The sequence below is a fragment of the Saimiri boliviensis genome, chromosome 3 (genome assembly GCF_048565385.1).
Source record: "Saimiri boliviensis isolate mSaiBol1 chromosome 3, mSaiBol1.pri, whole genome shotgun sequence".
Lineage (NCBI taxonomy): Eukaryota > Metazoa > Chordata > Mammalia > Primates > Cebidae > Saimiri > Saimiri boliviensis.
The window spans coordinates 127437169-127454298 of record NC_133451.1 but is presented as its reverse complement, the minus strand read 5'-3'; the positions used below and the strand labels follow the sequence as shown (position 1 = coordinate 127454298).

Here is a 17130-nt window from a genome sequence, read left to right as displayed (position 1 = left end):
GTCTTTGCTATTGTAAACAGCGCTGCATGAACATACATGTGCATGTGTCTTCATAATAGAACCATTTATAATCCTTTGGGTATATACCCAGTAATGGGATTGCTGGGTCAAATGGAATTTCTATTTCTAGGTCCTTGAGGAATCTCCACACTGTCTTCCACAATGGTTGAACTAATTTACACTCCCATCAACAGTGTAAAAGTGTTTCTATTTCTACACATCCTCTTCAGCATCTGCTGTCTCTAGATTTTTTAATGATCGTCATTCTAACTGGCATGAGATGGTATCCCAATGTGGTTTTGATTTGCATTTCTCTAATGACCAATGATGATGAGCATTTTTTAATGTTTGTTGGCCTCATATACGTTTTCTTTTGAAAAGTGTCTGTTCATATCCCTTGCCCACTTTTGAACAGATTTGTTTGTTTTGTTCTTGTAAATTTGTTTTAGTTCTTTGTAGAATCTGGATATTAGCCCTTTGTCAGATTGGTAGGTTGCAAAATTTTTTTTCCCATTCTCTTGGTTTCCCATCACTTCACTCTAATGATTGTTTCTTTTGCTGTACAGAAGCTCTGGAGTTTAATTAGATCTTATTTGTCTACTTTGGCTTTATTTGCCAATGCTTTTGGTGTTTTATTCATGAAGTCTTTGCCTATGCCTAAGTCTTGAATGGTTTAGCCTAGGTTTTCTTCTAGGGTTTTTATAATGTTAGGTCTTATGTTTAAGTCTTTAATCCTTCTGGAGTTAATTTTAGTGCAAGGTGTCAGGAAGGGGTCCAGTTTCTGCTCTCTGGCTATGTCTATCCAGTTATCCCAACATCATTTATTAAACAAGGAATCTTTTCCCCATTGCTTGTTTTTCTCAGGCTTGTCGAAGGTCAGATGGTTGTAAATGTATGGTGTTGCCTCCAAGGCCTCTGTACTGTTCCATTGGTCTATATCTCTGTTTTGATACCACTACCATGCTGTTTTGATTACTGTATCCTTGTAGTATGGTTTGAAGTCAGGTAGCATGATGTCTCCAGCTTTGCCCTTTATGTTTAGGATTGTCTTGGCTCTGTGGGCTCTCTTTTGGTTCCATATGAAGTTTAAGGTGATTTTTCTAGTTATGTGAAGAAGGTCATGGGTAGCTTGACAGAGATAGCATTGAATCTATAAATTACTTTGGGCTGTATGGCCATTTTCACAATGTTGATTCTTCCTACCCATGAGCATGGAATGTTTTCCCATCTGTTTGTATCCTCTCATTTTCCTGAGCAGTGGTTTGTAGATCTCCTTGAAGATGCCCTTTACATCTTTTGTTAGTTGTATTCCTAGGTATTTTATTCTCTTTGCAGCAAATGTGAATGGCAGTTCTCTCATGATTTGGCTCTCTTTTAGTCTGTTATCGGTGTACAGGAATGCTTGTGATTTTTGAACATTGATTTTGTATCCTGATACTTTGCTGAAGTTGCTTATCAGTTTCAGGAGATTTGGGGCTGAGATGATGGGGTCTTCTAAATATACAATTATGTCATCTGCAAATAGAGACAATTTGACTTCTCCTTTCCTAACTGAATACCCTTTATTTATTTTCTTGCCTGATTGCTCTGGCTAGAATTTCCAATCCTACATTGAATAGGAGTGGTGAGAGAGGACATCCTTGTCTAGTGCCAGATTTCAAAGGGAATGCTTGCAGTTTTTGCCCATCCAGTATGATATTGGCTGTGGATTTTTGGTAAATAGCTTTTATTATCTTGAGATAAATTCCATTGGTACCTAGTTTATTGAGAGTTTTTAGCCTAAAGCACTGTTGAATTTTGTCAAAGGCTTTCTCTGCATCTATTGAGATAATCATGTGGTTTTTGTCTTTGGTTCTTTTTATGTGGTGAATCACATTTATAGACTTGCATATGTTGAACCAGCCTTGCAAACCCAGGATGAAGCCTACTTGATCATGATGGATAAGCTGTTTGATGTGTTGTTGCAATCAATTTGCCAGTATTTTATTGAAGATTTTTGCATCTATGTTCATCAGGGATATTGACCTGAAGTTTTCTTTTTTTGTTGAGTCTCTGCTAGGTTTTGGTATTGCTGCCTCAACTTCAGCCCTTGTTATTGGTCTATTCAGGATTTCAAATTCTTCCTTGTTTAGGTTTCACGGTGTCCAAGTGTTCAGAAATTTATCTATTTCTTCCAGGCTTACTGGTTTATGTGCATAGAGTTGTTTGTAGTAATCTCTGATGGTAGTTTGTATTTCTGTGGAATCTGTGGTGATATCCCTTTTATTGTTTTTCATTGCATCTATTTGATTCCTCTCTCTCTCTCTCTCTCTCTCTCTCTCTCTCTCTCTCTCTCTCGTTATTAATCCAGCTAGTGATCTGTCTATTTTGTTGATCTTTTCAAAAACAAGCTCCTGGATTTCTTGATTTTTTGAAGTTTTTTTTGTGTGTCTCTATCTCCTTCATTTCTGCTCTGATCTTAGTTATTTCTTGTCTTCTGCTAGCTTTTGAGTTTATTGATTCATTTTCTTGATTGCATCAATTGTTTTTAACATTTGGTACATTTTTGGAGTGGCTCATACTGGTTGTTCCTTTCCTTGTTTAGCACTTCTTTCAGGAGCTCTTGTAAGGCAGGCCTTGTGGTGATGAAATCTCTCAGCAATTGCTTGTCCCTAAAGGATTTTACTTCTCCCTCACTTATGAAGCTTAGTTTAGCTGTATATGAAATTCCATGTTGAAATTTCTTTTCTTAAGTGTGTTGATTATTGGCTCCCACTCTCTTCTGGCTTGTAGGGTTTCTGCTGAGAGATCTGGTGTGAGTCTGATGGGCTTCCTTTTGTAGGTAACCTGACCTTTCTCTCTCGCTGTGCTTAGCATTTTTCCCTTCATTTCAACCCTAGTGAATGTGACAACTATGTGCCTTGGGTTACTCTTGTTGAGGAATATATTTATGGTGTTACCTGTATTTCATGGTCTTCAATGTTGGCCTGCTTTGCTAGGTTGGGGAAGTTCTCCTGGATAATACCCCAAAGAGTGTTTTCCAGCTTGGATTCATTCTCTCTGTCATATTCAGGTGCACCTATCAAATGTAGATTAAGCCTTTTCATGTAATCCCATATTTTTTGGAGGCTTTGTTCATTTCTTTTCACTGTTTTCTTTCCTCTAAATTTGCCTTCTCATTTTATTTTATTGAGATGATATTCAATCTCTGATATCCTTTCTTCTGCTTGGTCGATTCAGCTGTTGAAACCTGTGTATGCTTCACAAAGTTCTCATGTTGTGTTTTTCAACTCTGTCAAGTCATTTACATTCTTCTCTAAGCTGTTTATTCTTGTTAGCATTTCGTCTAACCTTTTTTCAAGGTTCTTAGTTTATTTGCATTGGATTAGAACATGTTCTTTTAGCTCAGAGAAGTTTGTTATTGCCCACCTTCTGAAGCCTGTTTCTGTTAATTTATCAGACATTTTCTCCATCCAGCTTTTTTCCCTTGCTGGTAAGGAGTTGTGACCCTTTGGAGTGGGATAGGCATTCTGGTTTTTGGTGGTTCATCCTTTTGCACTGGTTTCTTCCCATATTTGTGGTTTTATCTACCTGTGATCTTTGTAGTTGGTGACTTTCAGATGTGGTCTCTGAGGGGACATTCTTTTTGTTGGTGTTGAAGTTATTTCTTTCTGCTTTTTAGTTTTCCTTTATGAGATGTCTCTTTAGATATATGGGGGTCAGGGAGCTGTTTGAAGAGACAGCCTGTCCCTTACAGGAGCTCAAGTGCTGAGCTGGTAGCTCTGTTGTTCCATTCCGAGCTTCTGGGCAGGTACATTTAAGTCTGCTGCAGCAGAACTGATAACTGCCTTTTTACCCAGGTGCTCTGTCCTGGGAAGGTGGGGCTTTATTCATAAGTTCCTGATGTGCTGCTGTCTTTTTTCAGAAATTCCCTGCTCAGCAAGGAGGTAGTCTAGTCACAGTCTGCCAGCAGAAGCATGACTGCGGTGCTGTGGGCTCTGCCCAGCTCCTATGTGAACTTCCTTGCAGTTTTGTTTACAGAGGTACAGTTAGAACTGCTTTGGTAATGGTGGATTGCCTCAGTAAAGGCAGACTGCCTCGGTAAAGGAGGACTACCTTGGTAAAGGTGGATTGCCTCAGTAATGGTGGAATGGCAGACACCCTTCCCCCAACCAAGCTGGACAGTCTTGGTTCCAGCTGCACTTGCTGTGGAACTCTCAATCCAGAGCATTTCAGATTGCTGGTCTTTGTGGGAGTGGGACTTGCTGAACCAGATCACCTGGCTCCCTGTTTCAGCCCCTGTTTTTTCATTTGAATGGGTGGCTCCATCTCCCAGGCATTCCAGGCACCTGTTGAAATGGTCATCCAGATTTGTGTGAGTTTTTGTGTGGAGACCTGCAGCACAGGCTGAAACAGTCATGCTGGAAACTCATGGCACTTTTCAGGCCAGGAATCTCCTGGTCTGTTGGCAGTAAAACCTCATTTGGAAATGTGATGATTACTCACTCTCTGCATTGTTCTTGCTGGGAACTGCACTCCAAAGCTATTTCCATTCGGCCATCTCAGATCACCAAAATGTGCCTGTAGCTTGTGAAGTTTGGCCTAACTCCAAGTAGTCAGCCAAAGTCATTGCATTTCTGAAAGTGCTTTGGTTGATGCTATTTTTGTCAATGCTATTAAAATGAATCCTGAGGTTATTTTTTTTTCCATATTGCTATTTGTAAGTCCAGAAAGATCTTTTAGTAATTAGATTTTTACAATTTATTTCACATTATAGTACAGTGCTTTTTATTTTATATGTTTTAGGAAATGTATATGACTTTAAAATGCTGACTGTGAATAGAACAATCATAAATTGCATTTGTTGTAATGTTGTAATTATTATATTTCATACTTTATATAACATGTTATTTTTCTGTGTTCAATTTAGCCAGTGTTTTTAATGCTGGCAAATAGACAATAGGCACAGCAGTCTTCATTTGATTTTCAAGACTTGTTTATGTAAAATAAATTGCATTATAAGTTATATGTGCTATTGATTTTATTTTCATCTATTTATTTTGTGTGATATTTTATATTATATTATGTCCTTTTTAAAAATCAATATGGTATATTTTGGAAGAGGACATTTCATTCCAGTGCTCTCCTCATCAGAATTTGGAAGTAAGAAAATGTTCTAAAACTTGTTCTTGCTGCAAACTAATAGTCATTGGGGTTAGAGGAATCCACTGATTGATTCAAAGTAGAATTTGAACCTTTGCTACGATCTGCTAAGACCAAAAGGTTTTTGCATTAAAGGCACAATTATAGGAAGCATTACTTTCCAGAAATGCTAAGATTTACATCACAGCATAATTTTTTATGGATTCATGCCTGAGAACTATAGAAAAAAGGTAGATGATACATACCTAATGTAGATGATGGGGTGATGGATGCAGCAAACCACCATGGCATACGTAAAACTATGTTAACAAATCTGCATGTTCTATATATATAACCCCAGAACTTAAAGTATAATAATTTTTAAAAAGCTACTGAATATTAATGAAACTAGAACAAATGACTGCACTGCATATATTTAAATTATCCTTAATGTCCTGTTTTTAGCAGCAAATTTTACTCAAACTCTTCAACTGTTATTCCTAAGACTTAAATAAATCAACTATGTATTTTTATTCAAAAAAAAAAAAAAAAAGAAAGAAAGAAAAGAAAAGAAAGGAAAATAGGTAGATGACAAAGTACCTCAGTTCTCCAAATTTGTGGGTTCCACATCTGTAGATTCAGCCAATTTCAGATTAAAATATTTGGTGAAAAAAAAGGATGGTTGCATCTCTACTGAACATACATAGACAGTTTTTCTGTTCATTATTTCCTAAGCATTTCAGTATAACAATTATTTACATAACAATTACATTGTATTAGGCATTACAAGTAATCTTGAAAATCTAGATATGATTTAAAGTTTACTAGAGGATGTGCTAGGTCATGTGCAAATACTATGCCATTTTATACAAGGGCATCTTCCATTTTATGTAAGAACATCTGTGAATTTTGGTATTTATGCGAGGTCCTGGAATGAATCTCCCATGGATACTGAAGAATTACTATAAAATAAAATAAATACAGAAAAAAAAAAAACAATGTTTGCCTAAAATTATGTAAGACAGGGCTAAATTAGTTCTGCATGTGTGTCTCTATACGTCTGAGAGAAGTATCACCAAAATGAGCAACGCATTGTTCTGTACTTTACCAACAGTTAATGAAGCAGGTTTGGAACCACTACTAACTCCAGGCATTTCTGGAAGTGTAAAAAGAACAACAGCTGCAGAAAGGCCACAGTATTCAAGAGAGTAGTGGCATCACCTGTCAAGAGTCTACACTTCCTACAGGAGCATAATAGTGCCTGACAATATGGGGGGATGCTGAGAGGGACACAAATACTTCAAAGGGGCCCATTTTGACCAGATAGAGCATTGTAGTGCCTGCTAAAGATGGTGACACCACCAGGGAACTGGAAGAATAGCATCAAGCAGACAAACGTAAAAGACAAATGGGACAACTCCTGGGGTCTCCAGAATTTTTTTGAGCAAGAATAATAAAGGAATATTTGGGCAAAAACATAAATGATTCTAAAGGCCTCCACGGTAAGGTGCAAGTAAATGCCGATGGTTTTGTGATAAAATTGCTAAGGACACTGGAGGCAGTTGAGATTTGGGCAAATTCAGGGTATGTTTAGGTAGCTTGTTTTAAATAATACATTTTGCAACTAGATAATAAAATATAATTGTAAATGAATGGATGGCTTGTATTGAAATATACTTAGGTAGTCCAGTAGTTATCTGAGTAGCTGTTATTGCTGACTCATTAATGCTGAAATAAATTTTAAAAAGCATAACTGGAAATATTTTCAAAGTTATATTATGGAGATGAAGCAAAAACCTAGCCATTATTTTAAAATCTTAACATTGTCCAGGAAAAATGATGAATAATTTATGTAGAATAAATCCAACAATTTTCAGTAATGTATATAAGGCACTATTTTATAGTACCTCCTCTTCAAAAATAATATATTTTCTTTGCCCATTCAAAAACAGATGTTTTTGAGATTTAATACTGAAAACTCTTGTCAAGTAACTTGTCTTTGATATACGCAGTCTTCAGGTTGTGAATGAGTTGTGTACCTGGAGTTTTTGGTTGGTCAATTTATTCAATTTAAAGTCTGAAATGCATGCGCCTGTAGAATCAATGTTATAAGAAATATCCATGTCCACAGGGCAGACCAACACTTTTCTCTGATTTTCACAATCTCTGAGAGAAATTAACAACTAATTGTTGGTAACAAAGACTGGCAAGATTAAGGAGAGAAAAAAATAAGGCTAAACACCATCATATTACTTTCTTTTTTAACTCCATGGGCCACCATATTGATAATTGCTTATGAAACATCACATTTCTTTATTCTTTAGATTTAATATCCTTATTCTAATTTCTTACATCTTCTAAAACCCAGACCCACTTGAGCCCAGTTTCAAGTTCCAGTGACCTGTGGTTACAATACTATGAAAACCTACCTTACTACTTCCTGATAAGTGTGGAAGAAAAAAAGGAGAAAATTTCTCAATCTTGCTTTCAGAGTTTAAATGAAGTATAGAGGTGAGAGGATATATTTATATCTGCTTTTCCAAGATGGAACTTGGTATACCGTCAATAGGCAATATATTTATTCAACAAAAGTGTATTGAAGAAATTTTTATTGAATAAAAATGGAATACTTTGTTGAATAAATGTGGAAAGTGCTGGTAATGCAATGTTGAACCTAGCCTTTAACCACACAGAACTGAGAGGTAAACAGTCATACAAAAATAAAATAAAATAAATAAAGCTGAGATTCTATGGTAGCATATGCAGGTACTGCAGAGAAAGCTCGCTTGTATGTTTCACAATTGACTGAGACCTGAAGAATAAATAGAAGTTAATTACAGGTGGAGAGTGGAGGAAAGCATTGTAAGAAGAAAAGCTATCAGAAGTGAAAAATTATGGAGCACACCAGGTGCTGAAAGCACTAAAGACGCAGAGCCCATGGAACAATTTAAGTGTGAATGAATGTGGTAGGAGGGGAACTGACATCATTGCATTTACATCTCAAAAATGGCATCTGGCTACCAATGAGTGAATGTGATGAGAATGGAGGCAGAAAGGCAGGTTATTGAGGAGATGATGGTAGCTTGGATTACGATGATGGTGTGATGGATTGAGGTGGGTCAATACTAGAGATTTTAAGAGATTTATGACTAAGTCTTGCAATGGATCTAATAAAGATATTGAGAAAGAAAGCTGTACAAACTCATTATCAAATTTAAACCCTCCACGAATAGGCTCTGACAGTTGCATTGGCACATTTATATACATGAGAGAAAGCAGAGAGCCCTCTTGAATTTTTATAACTTACAGGTGACATAGACTTGATACATATGACATCATTTGCCAAAGAGAAAAGCAAAAATTTTTCTGAAAATGAGAACCAGAGTGTTAGCCAATTATTCACAAACCACAGGGTGCAGAATATACAGTCAAAGTCTGTGACAATGAAGGAAGACAGCTGAAATACCAGGAAATACTATACAATGCAGGGCAAACTGAGGTCAAGAATGTAGGAAGAGACTGCTAAACTAGCTGTGTCAAGTATGCTTAGTGTCCCCAACTGTGACTCTGATTTAATTAATCTGGAGGCATGAAGCACCCAGATTCTATGTCCTGGTGGATCATCTTTATATGGTTCTCAACTCTATTATGCTTTGAAGTATTAAAATAGAAACTTAAATTCACCTGAGATAGTTTGCTACTTATTTACTTTAAAAAATGAATTTAATTATCCTGAGAAATGTTTGTAATTAAATATAGAGGTGGAGAAGTGAATCAAATAAATAGAATTCATACTCAATAAATTTAAAAATAATTTGTGTGATTAAAATGTGTGTCACGTTTTTAAAAATGTAACATTTAGGAAATCTCACAACTAAGTCTAATACATTTACTTTAAAATTCATAACTGATACTCTTGGAATTTAAATCTATGGTATTTAAGAAAATGTGTTTGGTTTTTAAAACAGTACTGTCATGTAAAAGAGAATGAAAGGTTCACTCTAGTTCATTCTTTATTAAATTTTCAGGAATTTGATATTTCTGCCCATGATTCTAAGCATCCTCCAGCAGTCTCATAAATCCTCAAGCAAGAAGGCACAGAATTTTGAGGTGGAAAGCCAGCACTATTCACAGGAACCCTTGGAAGCTTCAGTTAAATCCAGAACAGAGAAGGAATACAGTTCAGGTAACAGGCCTAAGTGGTACCAGTACCTTGCTGTGTTAGGCCATTGTTGCATTGCTATAAAGAAATAGTCAAGGCTGAGTAATTCATAAAGAAAAGATGCTTAATTATCTGAGCGTTCTGAAGGCTGCACAGGAAGCATAGCAGCATCTGCCTCTGGGGAGGCCTTAGGAAGTTTAAATGATAGCAGAAGTAGGAACAGGGACATCTCATGTCAAAAACAGGAGCAAGATACGGGTAGGGAGAGGTGCCATACACTTTACAATGACCACATCTCTCAAGAACTCAGTATCACAAAGACAGCACCAAGCCATGAGGCATATGCCACCATGATCCATACACCTCTACCAGGCCTCACCCCCAGCACTGGGGACTACAATTCATCGTGAGATCTGAGTGGCATCAAATATCCAAATTATCCCACTTGCCCAACTCAGATTTACTGCTTTCCCACATTAAGTCCAATGTATCCTTTTTTGGGAAACCCCAAATGAACAGCTGCTTGCTACTAGGATCTTTGAAAATTCAACTGTATCAACTGGTGGAACAATTTCATTCTCAGAACCAAGATATTGATCCAAGTGAACTAAACATTGTGGCTGGAAACACAAATTTCTCCAAAGTCTCTTTGAGAATAATAATGAGAGAAACCAATTTTACTTTCACTGTTTAGTTCATGGACTCATATTCTTTTATTTTTAAAATAGCTTTCTTTTTCACTAATTTTAGATTTTTGGAGTATACGTGCAGGTTTGTTACATAAGAATATTACGGGACGCTGAGGGTTGGACTTCTAATGCTACTGTTGCCCAAGTAGTAAGCGTAGTACCCTTCTTCTGCTTTTGCAATTCCCCCATGTCTATTGTTCCCATTTTATGTTCATGTACACTCAGTTTTCAGCTCCTACATGAAAGTGAGAAGATACAATATTTGGTTTTCTTTCCCTGCAATAAATCACTTAGAACAATGATCTCCAGCTGCAACCACATTGCTACAAAGGACATGATCTCATTCTTTCCTATGGCTGCATAGTATTCCATGGTGTATAATTACAGTGTCTTTATCCAATCCATGACTGATGGGCACCTGGGTTGATTCCATGTCTTTGCTATTGTGAGTAGTTCTGTGATGGATATATGAGTGTATGTGTCTTTTTGGGAGAATGAGTTATATTCTTTTGGGTATATACTCAGTAATAGGACTGCTGGGTCAAATGGTAGTTGTATTTTTAGTTCTTTGAGAAATCTAATGGACTCATATTCAACATTTTTGGGACATAACATCTTGTAATGGCTATTAGTTCAATGTATGCATGTCATCTGGAAGTATACAACAACCTTCTGCAGGGTGTTATCCCAGTTTCATTGCCATATTTATAGTCTCAGAGGCCACTCCAGCATTCTTTAAGGCCTGTAACTTTTGAGTAATGTGATATATAATAGGGGAAATGCATCTCTATCACAGGCTCAACAATGGTCTCTCAGCAATGGACAGAGATCAATAAAGTCAGATATTCAATAGCTGGATTAATATGAGACACAAAGATCTGTTTCCTTTGAACTCACTACCAGATATCCATCTATAAATACATCCTCCAGAAATTCTTGAATTTTGTCGTCTACCCTTGTACCTTCCAAGACTGTAATTATTTTTCCAAGTCATTTTTCACTGCCCCAAAGTCCTTACATACCATTGCATTAGCAAGTTTTTCATCCACTCAAAGTGAATGCTCAAGTATATGGCTCAAGACTAGCTGATGAAAATATTCCCATTTACTGCTATTTTTCAGTGCTACCTGTAATTTAGATTGTAATGTATCCAAATTCTATTTTTTGTTCAAACCAACCTATCTAGCGAATCTGTTCTTCACTGAGATCTAAGATTCTTCCTCTGCATCAACTAGTCATAAGAATTAGTCTTGAACCTAAACATTTTAGGTTCTTTTGAGGGAAACCTGGGTTAATATTTATTTTAAACACTTGTCGTGGCATTGAAGAGCTCTTTATCAAAAGATCTGAACTCCTTTTCAATCAAAGAGCTCTAGGTCTGAGGTCTAGAAACTGTTTGAGACAATATGAATTACCATTGCAGCAGCTGACATCAGTATGCTGACTCCTGACTTTTTGGTTTTACAAACCAAGTGATGTCCTCATGAGTTGCCTACTGTGGGCTTCCACTGTGTCCTAGGAACACCATGGGTTATCAATCATTTTTCTAGATCCTTGCAGATAAGTAAAACCATTTTTGCTGGTCTTTCAGAATGGCATCCTCTCACTACCTCTAGTAGGCCCATTTCTACAGCACTACTGGTGTCTATAGTTGTGTAAGTGGTCCAAAGGTAGACTTAAAATTATTTTAAAATTTTTCATATTGTACTTTGTCCCCTTCCTCAACATACATGAACTTTTAGAAGGAAGACAAGTGTCCAAAATGGTTGTTTGTCATCTGGCCATAGATCATATACCTGAGAGCCTTCTTGATGTCCTTCATAACCCCAGTTGCTGTAGCACAACCACCAATTTCAGTACAGAGATGTCCTCAACTACAGTTTTGGAGCAAAATGAAGTCAATGTATATACTAAAAGACATATGACATTGGAATTTTCTAAAATTTCTCAATATATTGCTTGAAAACTGAAATAGAAGCCCCCTACAACAACATTTTAATAGCCTTGAATATTTTAAATTTTAAACAATGACTGCAACATCTACTGAATTTTTATAAGTTCAAAAATTGAACATCAAGTTCAATTTAGTTATTTTTCCCAATATAATCAGTTATGAACTGAGCATTTTGTGGTCTCTATCTCATCCTTGGAGAACATACAAAATTATTTCATTATTAAATTGAAATAATATATCTATGACAGGTTAAAAGATCTTCATAAAAGGAAGTGAGAACCTTGATTTGACAATCTTCTGCCCAGCAAAGAGATTCCCATTGCTGTTTTTGAATCACACCATACATACACTGGAAAACTGATTGTGGTGTTAGTTGATCTCAAACTCTAGAGAGATATGTGATTTCTAGCATGGTCCTCTCATTATATAATCTTATAATTATGGCTGAGAATCAGCAGAAAGTAAGGATACCTTATCTGCTGTCACAAATGTTGACAAACAGAATAAATTATAGGATATATGTTATATGTTGGGAGTGGGGAAAACAAGCAAACAACAGTAATTGCATAATAGAAAGAAATAATTTTCTACATACTAATATGCAGACAAAGTTATAGTAGATTTAGTCCTTAAAATAGCCTAATAAAATACGACAAAAACAAAGTGATGGTAGAGTTCTGAAGAACATGAAAATACCTGGGTTGGTAAACTGGGGACCATGAGGCAGAAGGTATTTCCTCTGACACAAGTTAGCTATGAATTATGTTTCTAAAAATCAAACAGGCAAACATCTCTGGTCAATAACAATAAAAGCTCATTTCTCACTTATACTACATCCTCACCTTTAGTTCTGTGAGCATAAGAGGAACCGAATCGTCACAGTTGTCCTCTCTTGGGGGCCCATGCCAACATCATCTCTATCTAGAGTGCTGTAGTCTTTAAGGGCATACAGAGAGAGAGAGAATCCACAACTTCTTCCAGGAATTGATTATTACATTTTATTGGCCAAATACAGTAATATGATCAAACCTGGTTCCAGTAGAGAAAAGGAAATAAAAACCTTATTTGGACAAAAGAAGTAGGTGTTTATGAACAGCATACAATCTACTACAGTGGACATTGGAACACATTTCATTGTTGCCATCAGGCCCAGAATGACAGGCTCCCCTGAGTATAAGAGTTGTGTTACTTGCTGTGGAGAATTACTGCAAACATCAGTTGGTCAAACCACACTTCTAGGAATATATGTTTTTCATATTTTTTTGCACATCAGCGGGACAATGACGTGAAAGTGAGTAAATGAACCGTATGGAACCTCTCTCTTTGAGCTCAGGATTTGTTGCATCCTGAGAGGAATGGATAACCTTACAAATCTGAGTCAACATGTCTTTTAATACGAGGTAAAGGAGAAGCAACAATAGTCCTCTTAGTATGTTGCATCATATCCAAAGATATCATTTTTTTATCTGCAACTTCACTTTTGTATCTACAGGGAAGGACTGGAAAAGTAAATGCAGAAAATGCATATTAGATAATCTATCTAAAAATTAGAAAATATTATTGAAGATAAACAATAGGAGAATCATGAAAATGGTAATATATAAACAAATTTCCCCCACAATCAACTTCATGAACTTGGAATTTTGAGCTGAAAGAGAGTCAGAGGATAATCGTATTAGTAATATATCAAAATCATTCAAAGTACATTTTTTTTTCCAGCCTCTACTTTCCTTAATCATAGGCAGACTACGGAAAAAGTGAGGTCCTCTTCTTTATAAAAGTAATTGTTTGGCTGGGGGCATGGCTCATTCCTGTAATCCCAGCACTTTGGGAGGCCAAGACGGATGGATCATGAGGTCAGGAGTTCGAGATCATCCTGACCAACATGGTGAAACCCTGTATCTACTAAAATACAAAACATTCTAAAAAAATTTTTTTATGGTGGCCCATGCCTGTAATCCCAGCTACTCAGGAGACTGAGGCAGAAGAATCTCTTGAACCTAGGAGGTAGAGGTTACAGTGAGCTGAGATCGCACCACTGCACCCCAGCCTGGGTGACAGAGCAAGACTGTCTCAAAAAAAAAAAAAAAAAAATTTTTTTTTTCAACAGTTTTTCTCTTTTATACTTACTTACCCATAAGAGGGCATTAAGTTCCCAGTACATTCAAGAGTTGCCAACCATTTCACCAATAGCTAAACCTGACATTATGTCCATCAGTAACAGGGTAAGGGGATAAAGCATTATTAAAACAAATGTCATAGGGCTTAAGTTATTGTGAAGCAAGCCCCTGGGGTGCCAAATCCTCCAGTAACTTCTTAGGACAAGAATCCTCATTCTTGTGTGCTTAAGATATGGATGTGACAATTTATTTATGGAAAACATCCCAAATGACTTTTTATTGACACTGAAAACAGAAAATTACAAATTGCTGGACAGCTAAAATTGGCAGAATCCAATAAAATTGCTAGATGTGGAAATCACTGGCAAAATGACAAGTAGAGTCCATTTGATATGACTGGTGAGTTGATAATTATTTTTAAATGAACAGACAAATGAGGTTTTCTATTCAATAGCTGAAGTAAAAGTAGTTATGTTTTAGGTAAGAATGCTATTGTTTGTAAACCCTCCAGCAGCTGACCTGATTTGATTTCTGGGTGAAAGATCTATATAATGAAGTGGTCAAAGCAAAAGTCGACCCAGAGTTGTATGAGTTATAATTTAAACTATCACAGAAGGATAAGAAAATTTGGGGTTCTCTTCAGGATCAATGTTTAGGCATCTTATTGCACCCAGAATGTCCTTGCACAATATAAATACCAGCCCTCTCATGGAATGATGGCTGGATTTTGAGCTACAAAAACAGGCAAGATCATAGGCTGGACAATAAACCTGAAATATATTTATTAAAAAACAGTTATTATTTGGTGTAAATTGCTCTTTATTTTTATAATCCATTTTTCAGTCCAAGGAAATATACAATTAGAGTCATGGACTTCATCAAAAACATGGCAGTATTGCTTACAAAGGTCATTCCTTAATGACATGAAAAAGCATCAGGGACCTGGCAAGATGGCCGAATAGGAACAGCTCTTGGGACATGTAAGGAGTCAGGAAACTCTCTCTCCCCTAGCCAAGGACAGCTGTGAAGGGCTGTGCCATGAGCAATGGTGCACCCCAGCCCTGATACTATGCTTTTCCCACTGTCTGTGCAACCCACAGACCAGGAGCTTCCCTTGGGTGCCTATGCCACCAGGTCCCTGGGTTTCAAGCAACTGGGCAGCCATTTGGGCAGACATCAAGCCAGCTGTAGTTTTCTTTCATACCCCAGTGGCACCTGGAATGCCAGCAAGACCGAACCGCTCACTCCCCTATAAAGGGAGCTGAAGCCAGGGAGCTGAGTGGTTTCCTTCAGCTGATCCCACCCCCAGGGAGCCCAGCAAGCTAAGATCCACTGGTTTGAAATTCTCACTGCCTCCAACATGGATACCCTGGGAGGTCACTCTCCCCAGGCTCTGTTCAAGTGGTGCAAGGGAGCATAGGGCTCTGCCCTGTGATGTGCAGTCTCTTTCCACAATGTTGGAGATGAAGCTGGGCCTCGTGTCTGCACCTGCATATTCCTACAGCTTCCCAGAGTCCTGTGGACAATGACTGGGGAGGGAAACCATGCAGGAGACATGCCTAGGGTAAAATAAAAAGAAAAAAAAAAAAAAAAAGGAAATTCTCACTGCCAGCACAATAGTCTAAAGTTGACCTGGGATGCTCAAGCTTGCTGGGGCTGATGGGCCATTACTGAGGTTTGAGAAAGTCGTTTTTCCCTCACAATGTAAACAAAGCCACCAGGTAGTTCCAACTGGGTAGAGCCCTCTGCAGCTCAGCAAAGCCCGGTACTCAGACTGACTCTCTACATTCTTCCTCTCTGAGCAGGGCATCTCTGAAAAAAAGGTATCAGCCCTAGTCAGGGGCTTATAGATAAAACTGCCATCTCCCTGAGACAGAGCACCTGCGGTAAGGGGTGGCAGCTGTCACAGCTTCAGCAGACTTAAATGTCCCTGTCTGCTGGCTCTGTGCAGCGGATCTCCCAGCACAGCACTCAAGCTCTGCTAAGGGTCAGACTGCCTCCTCGAGTGTGTCCATGACCCCCGTGTCCCCTGACTGGGAGACAACTACCAGCAGGGGCCGACAGACACCTCATACAGGAGAGCTCTGGCTGGACTCTGGTGGGTGCCCTTCTGGGACAAAGTTTCCATAGGAACAAGCAGCAATCTTTGCTGTTCTGCAGTTTCTGCTGGTGACACCCAGGCAAAAAGGGTCTGGAGTGGACCCCCATAAAACTCCAGCAGACCTGCAGCAGAGGGGCCTGACTGTTAGAGAACTAACAAACAGGAATAGCATAAATATCAACACAAAGGATGTCTAATCAAAAACCTTATTCAAAGGTCACCAACATCAAAGACCAAAGGTAGATAAATCCACAAAGATAAAGAGAAACCAGCACAAAAAGGCTGAAAATTCCCAAAACCACAACATCTCTTCTATAAAGGATCACAACTCCTCACCGGCAAGGGAACAAAACTGTACAGAGAATGAGTTTGACAAATTGACAGAAGCAGTCTTTAGAAGGTAGATAAAAACAAACTCCTCCAAGCTAAAGAAGCATCTTCTAACCCAATGCAAGGAAGCTAGGAACCTTGAAAAAAACTTAGAGGAATTGCTAACTAGAATAACCAGTTTAGAGAAGAACATAAATGACCTGATGGAGTTGAAAATACAGCACGAGAACATTGTGAAGCATACACAAATATTAACAGGTGAATCAATCAAGTGGAAGAAAGAATATGAGAGACCGAAGATCAATTAATGAAATAAAGCATGAAGACAAGATTAAACTAAAAAGAATGAAATTGAAGGAACAAAGCCTCCAAGAAATATCAGACTATGTGAAAAGACCAAATCTACACTTGACTGGTGTACCTGAAAGTGACAAGGAGAATAAAATCAAGTTGGAAAACACTCTTCAGGATTTTATCCAGGGATCTTTCCCAACCTAGCAAGACAGGCCAACACTAAATTACCATTTGTTCCAGCAATCCCGTTACTGGGCATATGCCCAAATGATTAGAAATCATTCTACTAACATATGCACACATATATTTATTGCAACACTGATCACAATAGCAAAGACTAGGAACCAGCCCAAATACCC

General features: G+C 37.7%; 1 non-coding gene across 1 annotated transcript; it reads left to right on the top strand.

The window, feature by feature from the left end:
* The first annotated feature begins 15401 nt into the window (after positions 1–15401).
* Positions 15402–15605, top strand: LOC120367785 (small nucleolar RNA SNORA73 family). The gene has a single exon (XR_005582069.1). It is a non-coding gene; the product is annotated as a small nucleolar RNA SNORA73 family (small nucleolar RNA).
* The last annotated feature ends 1525 nt before the right edge of the window (positions 15606–17130 follow it).